Source organism: Acinonyx jubatus, chromosome B1 (genome assembly GCF_027475565.1).
Source record: "Acinonyx jubatus isolate Ajub_Pintada_27869175 chromosome B1, VMU_Ajub_asm_v1.0, whole genome shotgun sequence".
NCBI classification, from domain to species: domain Eukaryota; kingdom Metazoa; phylum Chordata; class Mammalia; order Carnivora; family Felidae; genus Acinonyx; species Acinonyx jubatus.
In genome coordinates this window covers 1,889,875-1,907,140 of record NC_069382.1, presented here as the reverse complement: position 1 = coordinate 1,907,140, position 17,266 = coordinate 1,889,875, and positions in this window count along the sequence as shown.

Here is a 17,266-nt window from a genome sequence, read left to right as displayed (position 1 = left end):
ACCAACTTCGATATAAAGCGATAGGGGACAAGGGAGGCTAGAGTCATCACATTATAAGCAGACAAAACAGGTGTCAGAACAAGGAACGTGGCTAAAAACAAGCTGGGATTGCATTATACGAACGGGGTCAATTACCCAAAAGGACATTACAATCCTAAACTTGAATCTCCCGGCAACAGAGCTTCTGAACACCTGACACAGATATGGAACGAGGTGAGAGAGGGAACAAGCCCACACTCAGTGCAGGACTTCCGCACCCTCCAGTCTGTGACTCATAGGACAATGAGCTGTGAGATCGGCAAGGACAAGGAAGACGTCCCCAGTGCCATCAGCCTGATGTCTTCAACTGCCATCGATAGAACACCCAACTCAGCAGTGGGATATACCATTCTTTTCAAGAATATTTCCATACAAGACTTAAGAAGATTGGCCATACTGTGGGCCATAAGGAAAACCTCTTAGATTTGAAAGAAAAAAAATTATACAAAACATGCCCAAACCATAATGGCATTAAAGTAAAAATCAACGGTATAAACTATCTGAACAATCCCCAAATATTTGGGGATTAAGTAGACAATTTTAGATAACTCACAGGACAGAGAGAAGGTCTCCACAACAACAAAAATTACCATGAGTGGAATGTAAATGAAAAATCATCACGTCCGAATATGCAGGACCCAGGCTAACCAGTGGCTGTAGGGAAATTACAGCATTCGGTGTCTTTATTAGAAAAGAATAAGGCTGTCAAATCATTTATCTAAATGTTAACTTAAAGAAACTAGAAAAAGAAGGGCAACGTAAACCCCGTACAAGTAGATGGAAGAAAATAAAGGTTACAGCAAGGAACAATGATTTTAGGAAAAAATGAAAAGACAGAAAAATCAATGAAAAGGTCGGTTATTTGAGAAGAGCAATAAAACTGATAAACTTTTAGCCATACTAAGAAAAAACAAAAAGTTTTACTTTGTGATAGCATGGGAATAACTATGCCTATAAATTCCACACCTTAGGTGAGATGGGCCAATTTCTTGATAGACCTGCATCACCAAATTCACTCGAGGGAAATCGATAACCTGAAAAGATCTCTGTCCATTACAATTCTAGAATTTGCAATAAAAAAATCTATTAACAATTAAAATTCCAGGCCTGAAGATTTTATTGAAGTCTAAAATACCTTTAAAAAGAGAAAATAATATCAATTCTAAACAAACAAACAAAAACAACCCCATAAAATGAAAGAGGAGGAAATACTCCCAACCCCTTTATGAGGCCAGCGCCACACTAGCACTAAAACCAGACAAAGAATCTTGAATCTTGACCTTATTCTAAGAAGAACTTGAATTATCTTGCCTTTCATTGTAATATGGGTTAGTAATTCTAAAACTACCTTTTTGTATTCTAGGACTGAGGCAAGATATCTCCAGTATTCTCAATGAAGAGAATAAGAGGCAGTAGTATTGTTTCCTTTCTTTTTTCCTGCTGAGGGACTGGGAATCGATATAGAAAAATAGAATCCTCAAATTTACCTTTCAAGACCGGAATGAAATTACAATGGGAGATATTCTAATACATACTCCAGTGTTACTGGTAAGTTAGATAGATAATGATAATAGATAGATGAAAGATGGACAGATGGATAGACAGACAGATAATAGATAGATAGATAGATAGATAACAGATAGATGATAGGTATTGATGACAGATCGATATGTAGACAGGCAGAGATGATTACGGAAAATGCACACACATCGCACGCGCATATCACTCTATCTCTGTCCACTGAGACAGCCTGAAATCCGTGACATTTTAGCAGCCATTGGCCATTCTAACCCCATGATCTTGGCATATAAATTGCCTTTTCCACTAAAGGGAGTCAGTTTCTTGGAAAATGGTTCATTCTTGAAATGGAAACATTAAGAATATGAGCTTTCGACATCTTGTTGCGCCAGAAAATGAGGAAACTTTCAGTAAACTTGGGGACATGTCAAAAAGACCAGGGCACTAGCCTGAAGCAGTCCCCAGTGGCCGTATATGGGAAAATATGAACACTAAATAAATAATAACAGGAAAAGATTATCCTGTTGAGTAAGATAGATACAAAATAGAAGCAGAATAAAATATAAAACCAGTATCCCATACTGATATTATCATGTAATAAATATGGAAGAATGATGGATTTAAAAGATCGTCAGTGAAGTCTGAAATTAGTAGCTAAAAACTTGAAAACAAACAGGATATTTACATCATTTCAAATTACCTTTCCACAAATTACTTATTAATCAAAAGGGGTAAACTATTACATTATATTTTTACCACCTCAGTAAGATATCAAAGTCACTATCTCATATACTGGGACAAAAGGACACAGTGCCTGTCCCTCCTTACGGGTTGCATGAAGAAGTATTCAATGCCACGTTGGTGGTTTCTTGCCAAAATTCATCATCTCTATATATACCTGAGGAAATTTCAGACTAATCTAAATTGTGGCACATTTTGCAAATTAATGATCTATACCCCTCGAAAGTATCATCATGAAGAAGGACAAAGACAAGAAAAGCTTAGGACATTTTCTAAATTAAAAGGGAGTTAGACCCTGAGCCTGGAGCATGGAGGTAAAGGTCAGGGTCATCGCCACAAACGCCATTTTTGAGACGATTGAATCAAAGGGAACAGTCAACTGCATTATATCAAAGTAACTTCCCATATTCTGATGGTGGTGCTTTGGTCACAGAAAGTCATGCCCTTGTTCTTAGGAAAATCACACTGAAAAATGTCAGTGACAAAGCACTTCTCGTTCCCGATTTTTTCTCAAGATGTTCAGAAAATGTGTGTGTCCCTATGTGTATGTGTGTGTGCTTGCATGTGCACGTGTGTGTTTGTGCACACGAGTGTGTATATGTGCACACAGGTATGTATACATGCACACGTATATGTTGAGTGTATTGTGTTCATGCGTATATATGTATGTGTGCTGAATGTGTGTGTGCACGCGTGTTTGCGTGTGTGTGCACGTGCATGTGTGTGTGTGTGTGCGTGGGTATAAGGAGCAGGAGAGAAAAGGATGGAAGAGAGAAAGCAAATATGTCAATATGAATCTGGTTAAAATTATATGAATTTTCTGGGGGTGCCCGGGTGGCTCAGTCGGTTGGGCACCCGACTTCGGCTCAGGTCATGATCTCACAGCTCGTGAGTTCGAGCCCCGCGTCGGACTCTGTGCTGACAGCTCGGAGCCTGCAGCCTGTTTCAGATTCTGTGTCTCCCTCTCTCTCTGCCCCTTCCCCGCTCATGCTCTGTCTCTCTCTGCCTCTCAAAAATGAATAAACGTTAAAAACATTTTTTTAAATATATGACTTTTTTTTACTATTATTGTAACTTTTGATGCATTTCAAATTATATCAGAGTAAAAATTTACAAATACAGGTTTGAACTGAGAAGGAAACATCAGGAGGGTCGAAACCTGGGCACCTGTGAGGTGACATCTCCACTCCTGCCAGTTTCTGATCATCCCTGGTTTTCCCCCAGACTAATTTAAGCAAACCCATGAAAGTTCAACTTTATGGAGTGAAGACAGTGAAGGGAATAGATTGCCTATTGGTTATTTCAATGGCTCAATGAGTGGCTCTTACAGAGGACATAAAAACCATTAAATGCTTGATATTCTATGTGAAACATGAAAAATAGTCCCTACCTAATGAGAAACACTATTCTATGAGTTTATCTATTAGATAATCTTTTTAGAATATTTTTCCAGCTTTCCTTTGATGTAAATTTGAATGAGTACATTAACTTTTTAAAATTGAGCTGCCACATTTATAGGTCCTCTTTTTTGTGTGTGAAATTAAGCTGTCATATTTATAGGCCCCTCTTCAAAAAACAAAAAACAAAAAAACAAACAAACAAAAAAACCCTAGGTGTTCCTTACCTTGGCCTTCTGTCCACATTAGCTGTTGATTCAAAAGCACTCAGTGGTGTTTCATGGGAGTATTGATTTACACAGTGTCTTTAACAGCCTATCTTGTGCCTCTTTGCCCTCTGAATTTCTTTCTATTTGTGATACAAAGTAAGATAAAGCCCATTAAACCATTTGTTTACATGAAATCAGAGCATTTGTTCAGACACAGCCTGTGGTCTGCCGAGAAAGACAGTCCAACACCCATCTCTGTCTCCTGCTTGCTCAGGCGATTCCTTTATCGAGACGAGGAAGGCTGTCGGAAGCCAGGGTATTCAGGATTTAAAATCAAATCTTTCTTTTCAGTCTTCGTGCCTAGTAAGAGTACTGAAGCTCCAACATTCCGATCCCATCTGGAGGTCCAGCTCCTACGAAAAGGCCACCTTGCATCTCTGACATCTCAGTTCTCTTGTGTTGAATCTCCCGCGTTTCCACACGAGGTGGTAAGTCTGCGCTTCGTGCCTTGACGAAGGTTTGGAGACCCTCAAACGCCGAGGGTGCAGCATATAGAAGTTGGAAGTGAAAGGTTCTTGCCCAAATCACCCAGAAAGAAAAGAAAATGCCTTCAGTAAAAATCCTGAAGATCATGCCTGTATCTAAGTCGCCAGAAGAGTTAAAAAGATCGAAATAACTGGTTGAAGATGGCTAAGAACTTTCTAATCATTTCAAATTTTCCTGAATGCCAAATGAGGTGCATAGAAGCGTGTGAAGAGAGGCCCATAGCTGGGGCTGATTCACATTTTGTAGAAATTATTCAAGTGTTACCCAGGGACCCAGCTGGGAGTGAGCCCGGGCGACCTCTGAAACACGTTCTTACTTTGAATTTCTGAGAAATGTCAATCTTTGTGAGTCTCTATATTCTAATTAGAAATGAAATAGATAAATTCAAGGCAAGAGACAGGGACTCTCCACATCCTTTGCCTTAAACCGGTGGAAACAAAGGACAGAACAGGAAGGTTCTCAGACGTGAGATGGCCTCCGATCTGCACATTTGAGACAAACCTCAAAACGTTTTCAACTTTTTCTTTTAAAGAGATTTTAGGCTTACTTTGTTTTCAACTTAAGTTTACCCACTGACCGAGCGTGTGGCTGGTTTTTCACGTTCCAGGGTTGGTGGGAGGGCGGACACCCAGGGACACAGGGACCAAGTCCACAGTCGGCGCCCTCGAGGAGCCTGAGTGGTTTGGCGGGATAAGATGTGGAAACGATGACAGTGTCGAATGACGCAGTTAATGGTAGAAACTCCGCCCCAGATTGTTTTGTTGAGTGAAAAAGCCATTTCTTGTGTGGTAGAAAGAAAGCGCCTGGTGGTTGGTGCTCCTGGATGGAGGCCACCATCTATGTCTCCGTCGGAAATGGATCCGGCTGCCATGTTAGACTTGAACGTGAGCGAAGGTTTTGTCTGTTGGTGAAACTAATTTTTTAACTGATCAAGAGAAGTACCTTCCTTTTTTCAAAATGACTATTTATTTCTGTTGCAACACAGAGAGAAAGAGTGAGCAGGGGAAGGGCAGACAGTGAGGGAGAGAGAGAATCCAGAGCAATCTCCACCCTTTCAGCACAGAGCCTGACTCAGGGCTCGATCCCACAAACCGTGAGATCATGACCTGAGCTGAGATCGAGGGTCGGACACTTAAGTGACTGAGGCCCCCCGGGCGCCTCTAGAGATAGTATCTTTTACATTATCCTCGACACACTGATTCCATTTTGAATCCACATTTTGTGAGATTTCTTTTCTTATCTTTTAGTGTTTGTATTCTTCACTTTCTTCCTCAGAACCCCTCTATCTTCTACTGATGTCCATGACCTCAGGGACCTTCCTAGGCTCCCTGGTTCTGAACGCCACCTGAGACTGAGGGTACAGGACACGGAGCCCCACACCGACTGCTCTGAGCTCACAGACCCAGTTGTGCACACAATAGTCTCACCTGGGGACCACCAGGCTCACGTCTTCTCTCTTCCCCTCCTTTCCCTAGTGTAAGGGGACACTGTTCCCTCACTGCTAGAACAGGACAGACAAAATCCATCAGCCCAGCCCCCTTCTAAATTCTTACTCCATTTACCAAGAATGTTTGCCCTTGAAACATGCAAACCTTCTAACAGATGTGTTCCTCTGATGGTTGGATTGGGGCTTATGGTTGAGAGATGTTGGCCTTCAGGCACTCTGTTAGGGTCCATCAGGTCTCCTGGGAGTGTATCTGTCCTCTGTGGCTTCTGGAAGTCTGTCTGCACCACCCTGTTCCAGCTGGACATTTCCACAAACTGGGGCCACGGTACTTCCGGTTTCTGCAAGGGATTCAGAGTGGCCACGTCTTTAATGCTCTCCTTCATTCATTCATCTCTCTTTCACTCCCTCCCTCCCTCTCTCCTCCTTCTCTTTTCTCCTTCTCTCCATCTCCTTCTCTCTCTCTCTCCCTCTCTCTCTCTCCCTCCTCCTCTTTCTGTTCTCTCTCTCTCCCTCTCTCTCCATCTCCATTGCTCTCTCTCTCCTTCCTCAGTCAGCTTTGCTCTCCACTTGCTGAGAGTTCCAGAACTATTGAGAAAAAAAACTATCAGCCACATAACAAAAAGTCAGAGACTCGAATGTTATGTAAACACCTCGTGTGAAAAAATCTCATTGACCCGGGCAGTGAATAAAACTTTGTGGCTTTGTTCATCAGAAGGAAACAATCATTCATTCCTTGGAAGAAAGAACTTTAAAAAGAAACCAAAATCAAGGGGGAAAAAATCAACACAATTGTCCTTTTTTCAGATATACTAAGAATTAAAATTAATTCCTGAAGAATGTAAATTTCTCAGGCATATTTTCTATCTCACATACTTTATTACAGCCATAAAACGTGCAAAAAGAGCAAAAAGGGTTTGAAATCAATTTTTAGCCAATACTCATTAGCTTTTCTTCTAAGATACCTGTTCTGCTGTTCCTTAAATATATCCATTTCAGGCAAGGTTAATGGTTTCAAATGGGGTTTTTCACCTAAGTTTCTAGGTATAGAGATTTTTATCAGGAACTGGGGATTTAACTCTGTGTAGGATTACAGAAAAAGCACATAAGATTTCTAGATTGCCAACTCACATAAAGGGACAAAGACATTCCCTTTAAATAAGAAGAATAAAAAACATTTTCACGTTTAACTTCCACAAAATGAGTACTTAGGGCACCTTTCCAGTTTTTTGATGGATCGCAAGGGGTACTCTAAGGTACACATCAACAAGCCTTTATTTTTAAATATTTCCAAGGGTGTCAAGTGTATGGTCACAATGGAGAAGGCCCGACCATCTGGTCAACCATGGAGGGGACGGCGCTCACCGCTGGGATGCTGTGCCTCCAGGGCCCCCACCAGCTGCCCTGTGGGGTTCCCCTCCCACGCCCTGCTGCCCCCTCCAAAGCCCGGATTCAGCCTGTAAGAAGTGAGGAGTCAGGGGAGCCCTCTTTTACCAGATCGCTGCCCCCCTCGCCGGCTACCATCACCCAGCTTTCTACCTTGAGTTCCACATTATCCACACGCTCGCTGATAAGTAAGTTATCACTGTAACAACCATAGCAGTGAGTCTGCGGGAGGATCCGTGTCTTTCCAGTCCTGGCTTTAGCGGGAAGGAATGTGGGGTGAAGACGAACGAGGTGGGAGCCAGGGTTTCATGCTCTTGAGCGATTAAAGCAAAGACCGAGCAGCCAGAAATGCCAACCACAGGGAAGAAACGCAAGTGAGCCGGGATACTCCTCTTCCCAATTTGGCCCACAGCCTGTTGGGTCCCCAGGGAGTAACGCTCTAGCATTTCACACCAGTGGGCCTGCCTGTCCGTCTGTCTATACACTACGACTGTCTGCACTTGACCCATCACGTCTCAGCTCTACCTCCTGTCACATCGCAACCCCCTGGAGCATTCAGATTAATTGAAAGCAAAAGCTACGCAGAAACTCAGTCTAATTTCTCTGTTTCATTCTACATCTTGGTTGCGAAAGACACACATTCGACAGACAGCACAGTGGATTTATTTGGTTTTTACTTCCTTGCGTTTACTGTTCAGACAGAGCTCTCGGCCCCTGGCAGTTCAGATGAAGTCAGACCGTGGACAGGACAACCACAGGTGGGGGTGGGTGACTGTCAGATGGGCGGACAGACGCAGAAAGATGGCTGGATTGTCGGGGCATCAGGAGTCTGACTTTGGACAAACTGAACTGTGCCATGCTATCGGGAGACAACCGTGCGAGCATCTTCAATGAAGAAAGTCACGCTGGAGGTGAACACCAGCATTTTGGGTACAGATGGGTGCTGGGGACCGAGACGCGGGGAAGGGGGCACCACTTTGGGAAACATGATTGAAGCAGCCCTGTCGGGGGGAGGTGGCATCTGAGCAGAGAAAGGGTTGGGAAAGGGACAAGTCTCAAAGGATAGCGTCGAGTCAGGGGTTAAATTTTGAGCGCGTTAGTCTCGAGAAGTTGAGTAGGGGAGTGGCGAGGACATTGGAAGTGAGTCTGGATTCTGGAAGAGATGGAAAGACTGACTGACACAGGGTTGGTGGCCAGGCCACATGTGGCAACGGATCTCTGACCCACCCCGTTTGTGCAACCAGCCCGGAAACGCCAGAGCCTGGTGTGTGACAGCCAGCTTCCCTCTGTTTTTGCCCCCACCGACGATTCAGGACGACTCAGAGAAAGCCAGACACGTCCCCAAGCCGATGACAGAGGACACCCTTTTTCGGTGTCCCCGGCCGACAGACTGCAGTAAAAACGCGTCCGACTGTCCTTCTTCACCGGGAAGCTCTCCTCATCCTCTGTCCGCCTGGGTCTCCACTGGCACGAGCGGTGAGTGATTCCTCGGCCCTAGCAAGTTCGGCAGAAATAGCCTCAGTTTGCTCAAGTCTGGGTGGCCTTTGTTTATTTCTCTAGTTTTCTTGGAGGTCCCACTGATATTGGGTCCACACTGCACCTTCGGCCTGAGGTCTCGTGGACTCAGGGGCCTGAGCTGACACGATGTCAACCTAAGGATCTACTCTGCTCCCTTTGCATCAAGTCCTCAGATGGTCCTTCCCAGTTCGATGGCTGAGTGGTGTCATTGCCTCCCCTTGCCTGGTGTCCTTGAACTGCAAGGATGCAGAAGGAGGAGAGAAGCGGCCAAGTCAGCTCCTGGGGGGCCCGCATGCCAGCGTTTCTAGGTTGGGAAGACGGAAAAATCCAGCAGAGAGAATGATGTGGGTCAACCAGTGAGGGCGGAGGAGACGGTTGGATTGGCCCCGCGGGGCCAGATGGAGGAGTCAGGCCCCAGCCGGCATCTTACGTGTGACCTCTGGGCCCTGACCTTTGCCCAGCAGGCTGCGCGGGGTAAGCTGTCCCAGCCACGCCAGACTCCGTGCAGAGCCACGCATCACAGCTTTCTGGACGCAGTTCTAAGATGAGAAGGACTCAGATTCTCCCGGGCCAGCCACGCTCAGGTGCGTAGGCCCACCGTCCTCACCTGGGAGCTCGACACAGCTATTACAGAAGTCCCTCCCGAGAAGTTTCCGGAGTCTCTAGAGGATGCAAGGCATAAAGGATTTCCTGGAGACAAAGGAGGATTCTTTTAATTATTATGTTAAGAGGGCTTTTATAGCTTGTGTTCCTGTTGAGTGAAACATTGCAGCGGACAGAACACGACGCAAGAGTCAAGAGGGCAAGTAGACGGAGGGTGGGAAGTGCCAGATGTGGATGGAGTTGGTTTCAGGATCCCCATCGGTCATCATCCCAGCAGGTGCGAAAGAAGATGCCATCAGTTCCGGTTAGTAGGACCGACCTGGTGAAAACTGCTGTAAGATGGGAAGAGGCCTGAAGAGAAGGCAGGCCAAGGGTTCTGAGTTGCTAGGACGCCGACTCCAGAGACCCCGGGCTCTAAATGAGAGCGTTGGCCACCCTCAGGCCGCACCTTGGGGAACTGCTTTTGCCCTGTGTCTCGGGTTGTTCGTGTATCAAGCGTGTCTCGTGAGAGCGCTCAGGAGCCAAACAGCATGCGGGGCAGTGCTCAGAACATATCCCGTCTATTCCAAGCCTTGGCTCAGAGGGGGAAGGGTTTGGTTGAGACTGAGGAACACGGACGCAGACCGGATCCTCAGCGGCGTCCAGGGCTCAGCTGTGTGGCGTCCTGTCGGAGGCCAGCTGGTGTGTCAGAAACAGCATGGCCTGGGTGCCAGCCTCCACCACCGGTGGGCTCTGTGAATCCGGGGTTTGATTTCCCTCCCGTTATACACGTGACACGGAACCACAGTAATCTCCAGGGATTTGTCCTTCATCCAGCAGTGACCTAACCATCACCAAGGGAGAGATACAGGGCGGAAAGGTTGCCGATAACCAATTCCTATTAGGTAAACACTTACATCGCTGGAACTTTCAGCAAATCTCTGCTCAGGGGCTCCAGCTGGCGGGTAAGGGTAAGGGTAAGAGTAAGAGTAAGGGTAAGGGTAAGGGCGGAGCCCAGCAACTTCTCAGGAGTGGTCACCTCGACAGTGTTGCTCGCTTCTATGGCCTCAGGATAACCAACACGTCGGACACAGGCTAGAGACCCCATGACGTCTTAGAAGGAATGCATCAGTCCACAGAGGGGTCTTAGGCACTGGGAACATCAGATTGCAGGAGGGGTAAGAGTCATCTCTTCCGGTCATGTGGCCAGTTCTATCAGGAATTTTAAATAGAAGAAAAAGAATAAAATAATGCCAGGGGACATTTCTTTCACACGATACAGATCCCCTCATGCTTGAAGACCTCCTCCACAGTTTTTTAAAAAAATCTTGACCCCAAATCCTTAGAGCTCCCTCAATTTTCTTGCCATTGCCTTAAATGTGACTGGGTAAAAATCACTTTGGAGGGCCCCACCCTGTCGTACCATTTTACTTAATGTCGTGGAGGTCTTCATATTCGCACATGGCCATACATTCATACGTATCCCAGGAGGTCTTATGACGTCTCGGAGTGGTATCTGTCACCCCACCGACCTTTTGAGCAAAGCTACGCAAGGTGGATTGGAGGGGAAACGTTGCGAGCGGTAAGCATAATATAAAAATTGCCATTGCGTTTGAATCCAGTGTAAAAAAAAAAAAAATAGAGACACTGAAGAAAATGTCTAGTTGCTATAGCAACAAGAGTGAATTTTTTTCACTATTTAGAGATCACACATTATTAGAATTGAGTAAACATATTTCCATTTTTTCACATCCAAATGAATAATCATTTCCAACTAAAATTGTCTCCTTCCCTGCTTCTGTCATGCAAGAGAAAATGAAACGGGTTTTAAAAAATTAAAATAAAACAAGTCCTTAAATTAGAAAGAAAGAAAGAAAGAAAGAAAGAAAGAAAGAAAGAAAGAAAGAAAGAAAAGGGAAAAATAGCTCTCAGATACCGTTTTCACTGGAAGATGTGGCCAAATATTGTGCATCCACGAACCCGCAATTTTATACCCCCACGTATACAGTGGAGGCCGTCACTGTGGTGAGGGCTCTCCACCCCGAGACTGCCTCCTGCCAAACTCTCATTACTCGGTTCCAAAGAAAGCAAAGCACAGGAGTTCGGGTTTCCGGGAGTCTGCGGAAACAGAGTGCCCAGAAGAGGTGATGAGATGGCAGCAAGCTGACCACTTCTGAACACTTTGGTGAGGGGGTCCCAAGCAGTAAGACCGCTTGAGGCCGACGGGTCCTGCATTAAACCCGAGCTCTGGCTCTTGCGCGTCTCCCCCACCAACTGCGCGATGAGATTCACGGACGTTCGGAACTCGAGAGGTTGTCACGTAGATGAAAGGAGATCAGCGCCCATAAATCTGTCAGCACCGGGCAGGGGATTCAGTAAGGGCTCAACGGATGGTGATTATTAACGTGTCGCTCAATTTTTTCAAAAGCCCTGCGTGTTCCCCAAATTAGTAGCTTTGCGCCAGACCATGCCTTCCCCAATGGATACAATCAACACCCTCACAACGCTTAACGCTTTTACAAGTTGAGGCCGTATCGTGAGCAAAGACCTGAGAAAATGCCGGGGGATGGCTCAGTATCTGAATGAAGCACGCCAGACCTCACTGAACCGCCGGGGAGGCGAGTAAGTAGGGATCTGAGATGTGTTGTAGCACATGCGGTCCCGGAGGTGTGGGCCAGGCAGTGGGAGCCACGGCCAGCCGGTGGGTTGTTCAGGTGGCTTTGGGGGGATCCGCCCTCTGCAAACCTTCATTTCCCCTGCATGGGGCAAGTCCTTCCACGGGTGTGGCCCCCGTCCTGACTGGTCACGTTACACACTTGCAGCTACTTGTTCATGTTCAAGCGCAGAATGAAAACACACTGGCCACGTTCCTGGTCCTTAGCTCTTGATGGCTATCTCCTGATGTGACAGCCGGTGTCACCCGGTAGCAGGTGCAAGTCCCTGACCCGCATGACATACTCTGATAAAATGAACTTTGAAAGCATCTCCATGATGCAAATGTTACAATATTCCTACTGATTCATATGCCCATCCTTACATTTTCTTAAACCTACATTGATCCGTTCCGATAGTTTAAATGAGGAAGAAGGGCGCAGAGAAGGAGGTCATTAGCTAGTTCAGTAAATCGACTCTTTAACTTTCACCAGACATATTTTGATATCATTTTGGAACATGTAGGGGAAAGTAGATGTCATTTCACCGTAAGACATTCGTGTGAGGGAACGTGAGGTCGCATGGCCCAGAAGCTTATAGGTTCAAGCCTGTGCATGGTCATTTTGAGTTCTGGGGATGTACATGCAGTCATAATCCACAAAAGTTGAGGTCATTACTTCATTGGTTTGCACACTGTCCGGATTTTGAACCCAAAGTACACCGGATAGAAAACAAAACTTGAAACAAAACATTGCTACTCTATTTGTGGCCTCTTGAGTTTTTGTTTGGCTTTACCAATTCCTTCCCAAACATTTGAGATATTTTTATAAAAGTTATAGAGTGTGGGGACTTCCAGTGGACCAGCCCTGTGACCGACACGCATTCTCACTGAATGGATGAACCTGCACGAATCACTCAAATTACACTGTGCCACGGTCCCAAAATAAAGAACGGCAGAGTTTAGAATGAGCTCTCCGTGTCCTAGGAGTGTATGTTTTTTTGATATATTTTAAAAGGTGTTTTCTTTTACCTGTAGTTTACCATAATTGGCCATTACATTCAAATACTTAAGGACTCCATAGGACACTTAGCATTGACGATCAAAAGAAACCGCAAGTTCTCAACGTCATTTAAAATGATATTGCCTGAAAACAAAGCTCACAAGGATGTGGATTTTACCGGATAGGGAAAAAAAATGTTACTCTTAAGTCCTCACTTAGGGGTGGGGGGGGAAAAGACTGCGTAAAATATAAATGTCATCTCAAGTAGATACCTGATGTTTAAAAACAGATCACATTCTAGATTAAGACAAGAGGGAGACAGATAAGACTCTGCCTTGACGGGCCTCTACCTGAAGGCCCATAAGGGAGTTAGAAATGAGACACGTCATTAATTATGGACAAGTGTAGCACATTCGAACCACTCTATGGATTTTTGTGTAATTGATCTTTGATCTGAGACGATGATGGACGCTTCTAACCTTATAGGAGTGTTTTTTTCACAAACGAAGGAAGGACGCAGTCAGATTATATTGGGACAAAAACATCCTTATGATTAAAATTAATGAATGGAAACAGATACAGATTTGCGATGACACTGTATGCATGCACCTTCAAAACTAGCCACTTTATTTCACAAAAGGACAGACAGCAATTTGCATAACCTGGGAAGCAATACAATTCTTTATCCTCAGTAAGAAAGTGAAGCCAGGCAGAGGAGAAGGAGGTGAATGCCTCCTGCAGGCCTGTGGCTGATTAAATCTGGTTCTAGAGCCTTCAAACTTTGGATGCACATGAGCTAACGGTATGTCCCTGTAAAGCCTTTCTCCAGCTATAACACATCGTGATTTCAGCACCTGCAGCACAGGAAAACCTTTCCATCCATTTTCCATATAAAATTATACTATCAAATGCATTAAGCTGAAAGGCTCTACCCTGGAATCCTAATCTCCCTATGAACTCATTGAATTTTCCTTTTTGTACTTCTTTTGGTAGATCCGAGATGGCTGGAGATTCTTTCCTACACCTTCCCCCAGGAAGAGAGGTCTAATTTTCCTCCCCTTGAGCCGGGGCCGGACTTAATGCTTTTTCTTTGCCAATTGATTATGGGAGACGGGAGATCCCAGGACTCCCACGGCCAGGTCATACGCAACCTATCCCGACCCTCCAGGCCTCCAGGAGCGAAGCTAGGCTCTACGTCAGTTCAACTATCTGGAAACCGTCATGCTATGAGAAAGCACAAAGAATTCACATGGAGAGGCCCTGGCACCAGATACGTGAGCGAAAACGTCAATTTTTTAAGCAGCTTCATTGACGTATAATTGATATACAAAAGCCGTCCATATTTAATGTGTGCCATTTGATGAGACTGGACGTATCCAAAGACCTGTGAGATCAGCACCACCATCAAGGCGACAGACACATCCATGACCTCGGAAAGTTTCCTTTTGCCTCTTTTATTGGGTTGGTTTAGTTATTTTAAGTACTCTGAACGAGATATCTACGCTCCTAACAAAATTTTAGCGTACAAAACCTCGCTGCCCTAGGCACTGCTCTGTAGAGACAATTTGGAATTTATTCACCTTGCAAAACTGAAACTTTATATCTACTGCACAACATCTCTTTATTCCCATTTCCCCTTGTCCTCAAGCACCGTTGTCTCTGCTTCTCTGAGGCTATTTTAGATTCCACATATAAGGGAGATGATGTAGCGTTTGCCCTTCTGTCACTGGTTTATCTCACTGAGCATAACGTCCTCCAAGTTCACGTCGTCGCAAATGGTAGAACTTCCTTCTTTATTTAAGGCTTAATGATACTCTACTGTGCATATAAACCACATTTTCTTTATCGATACATCTGTCGATGGACATTTGGGTTGCTTCCATAGCTTGACTATTGTGATTAGTGGATGCTTCCAGAGCGGGCTTGCTGGATCACATGGTAGTTCTATTTTTGTTTTTTGGGGGAGCCTCCATAATGTTTGCCATAATAGCTACACCATCTTGTAAAAATTCCCGCCAAGAGCACATGAACGAAACACCAAGAAATGAAAACCAAAACCGCAGAGGAAAAAAGAAAACCAAGCAAAAACAACAGAAAGAAACCATGTCAGCATTCCAGCCGCAACAGAGGGAAAGTGGCAAGCAGTGAACAGAGAAGCCACCGCCACCCACGGTGGACACGGGGCGGGCATTGTACTGAGTCCTTCCTGCGTCCGTGACCCGCGATTGTGACAAAATAGTCTCGACGTCACGCTCCTGTGTTCTGGGGTGGCTCTAAAATAGATAAGCTGGACCTTTGGCTTCACTCGGAGCGTTTATTCAATGTCCCACGAGAGGGGATATTTACTTAGCTCCCTATTCACTGAGATTCTCCACTTCTCCGCTGTGACTTCTTTTGAAGGTTTGGGTTTTTTTGTTTTTAATTTTTTGTGTATTTATTTTTGAGAGAGAGAGACAGGGATAGAGCACGAGCAAGAGAGAGGCAGAGAGAAAGGTAGAGAGAGAATCTCAAGCAGGCTCCACGCTGTCAGCACAGAGCCCAATGCGGAGCTCAATCCTACGAACCGTGAGATCATGACCTGAGCTGAAATCGAGAGTCAGACGCTCAACCGACTGAGCCACCCAGGCGCCCCATGGTCACAAAATATTAAAGCAGTAACACGTAAGCATGAGGGAATGGTAGCACGGACACGGGCTCTCCATTTTATTTCCAGCGACCATATGCATTTCTTTCAGGTGGAGCTGTTATGTGTGGTAACTGCTGGGGAGCATATTTTGAAAGAAAATAAGAATTAAAACCCTGCTACATGCTGTCGGTTGAAAGGGTGCCCTTTGTTTACACGAATTAGGGCCCTCGCCTACAGTACCTGAAAGACAGGAACTTTGATATAAACGCACACGTCTCTCAGAGGGAAGGGTCAGCTTTACAATAAACTAAATATACTGCCAATTTAAAGCAGCTCTTAAAACATTTTGGAACAAAAATTCAGTGAAGGGTCTATCAGAGAAAACGAAGCTCCTCTCCCGTGTAGCAAGTTCGCCATCTACTGACCAGTGAGGTAGCTTTTCCCTATTCTAATGTTGGGGGGATTTCTGAATGTCAACACGTCTGCATCGAAGATCGCCGTATCAATATTTTAGAGCAAAATCATTTAATGGGTGGTTTTCACAGCAACACCGTTTGGAACAAAGCCTGGGAGGAGACAGGTGCATAAGGGGCACCAGCCTCCAGTCCGTCCTGCCCGGTGGGGGAGACGCACACACAGCCTCTTCGAGGAAGATAGGATGTGTCCTGTAGCCAACCAAAAGTACAAGCAGATGTGTTGTTTGGTTCTCCTGGATCTCCAGGGCATCGGGAAGCAGCCTGGCCACCCTTGATTTCCACCGTACCTTCCCTGCTAAACCTACACGCATCCCCAGACTTCTTCGTCTAGAGGCTCTCGCTCTCAGGCCGTGGCAAGGGATATTTTGGACAACTGTCTAGTATTGTTCTCTCGGAGGACTGCAAACCAGAAACTCAGAGTAAGTCTCACATCAGAAAAGAAAGGCACAGACAAAATACTCGGATGAGTCGTAGCGCGACTCCACCAGCTGATTTGGGGACGGATTCCGGTTACACTCGGCTGCAAAGTCTGAGAGCAACCCCTACATGTATGCCCTGCTGCTGAGTGTATATTCTGAGTGGTAAACATTAGGGGCAATGAACACAACATGGCTACGATTTAAAGTCTAATTTCTTATCGCTTGACAACAACAAACATTTGGTCATTGATGCATTTAATAAGCCTTTCCGAGACACCATAACGCCGGGTCCTTGCAACCGCACTGCCAGATAAGGATGGGCAGAATGTCTTATTTCTGAGTGTGTGAGGATCAACCTGACTGTCCAGGGTCAGGGGAGGCCTTGTGATGTCCCCAGCAGGCCAGAACTTTTGCATAACACACGCCTGGCGCGATGGCACACAGCCCCGCGGCCCGTAGACTGGATGCTACGCCAGAGGGTTAAGTCTCACAGCGTGTACTGTGCGGCTGTCGATTCATCTAACAACTTTTAAAAGTTTGGAGCCAAATGTCTGTCTCTCTGGAATCCATCATAGAAAAGAGATTCCCCTCTCTGGAAATTAATTCCCAAGGAGAGCTGCTTTCCAAAAGTCAAAACTAAAGCCCCTGTACAGGTGCAGATCCTTCAGGGGTCCCGATTCCGTAGGGGAAAAGAAGGCATTTTATTTTACAA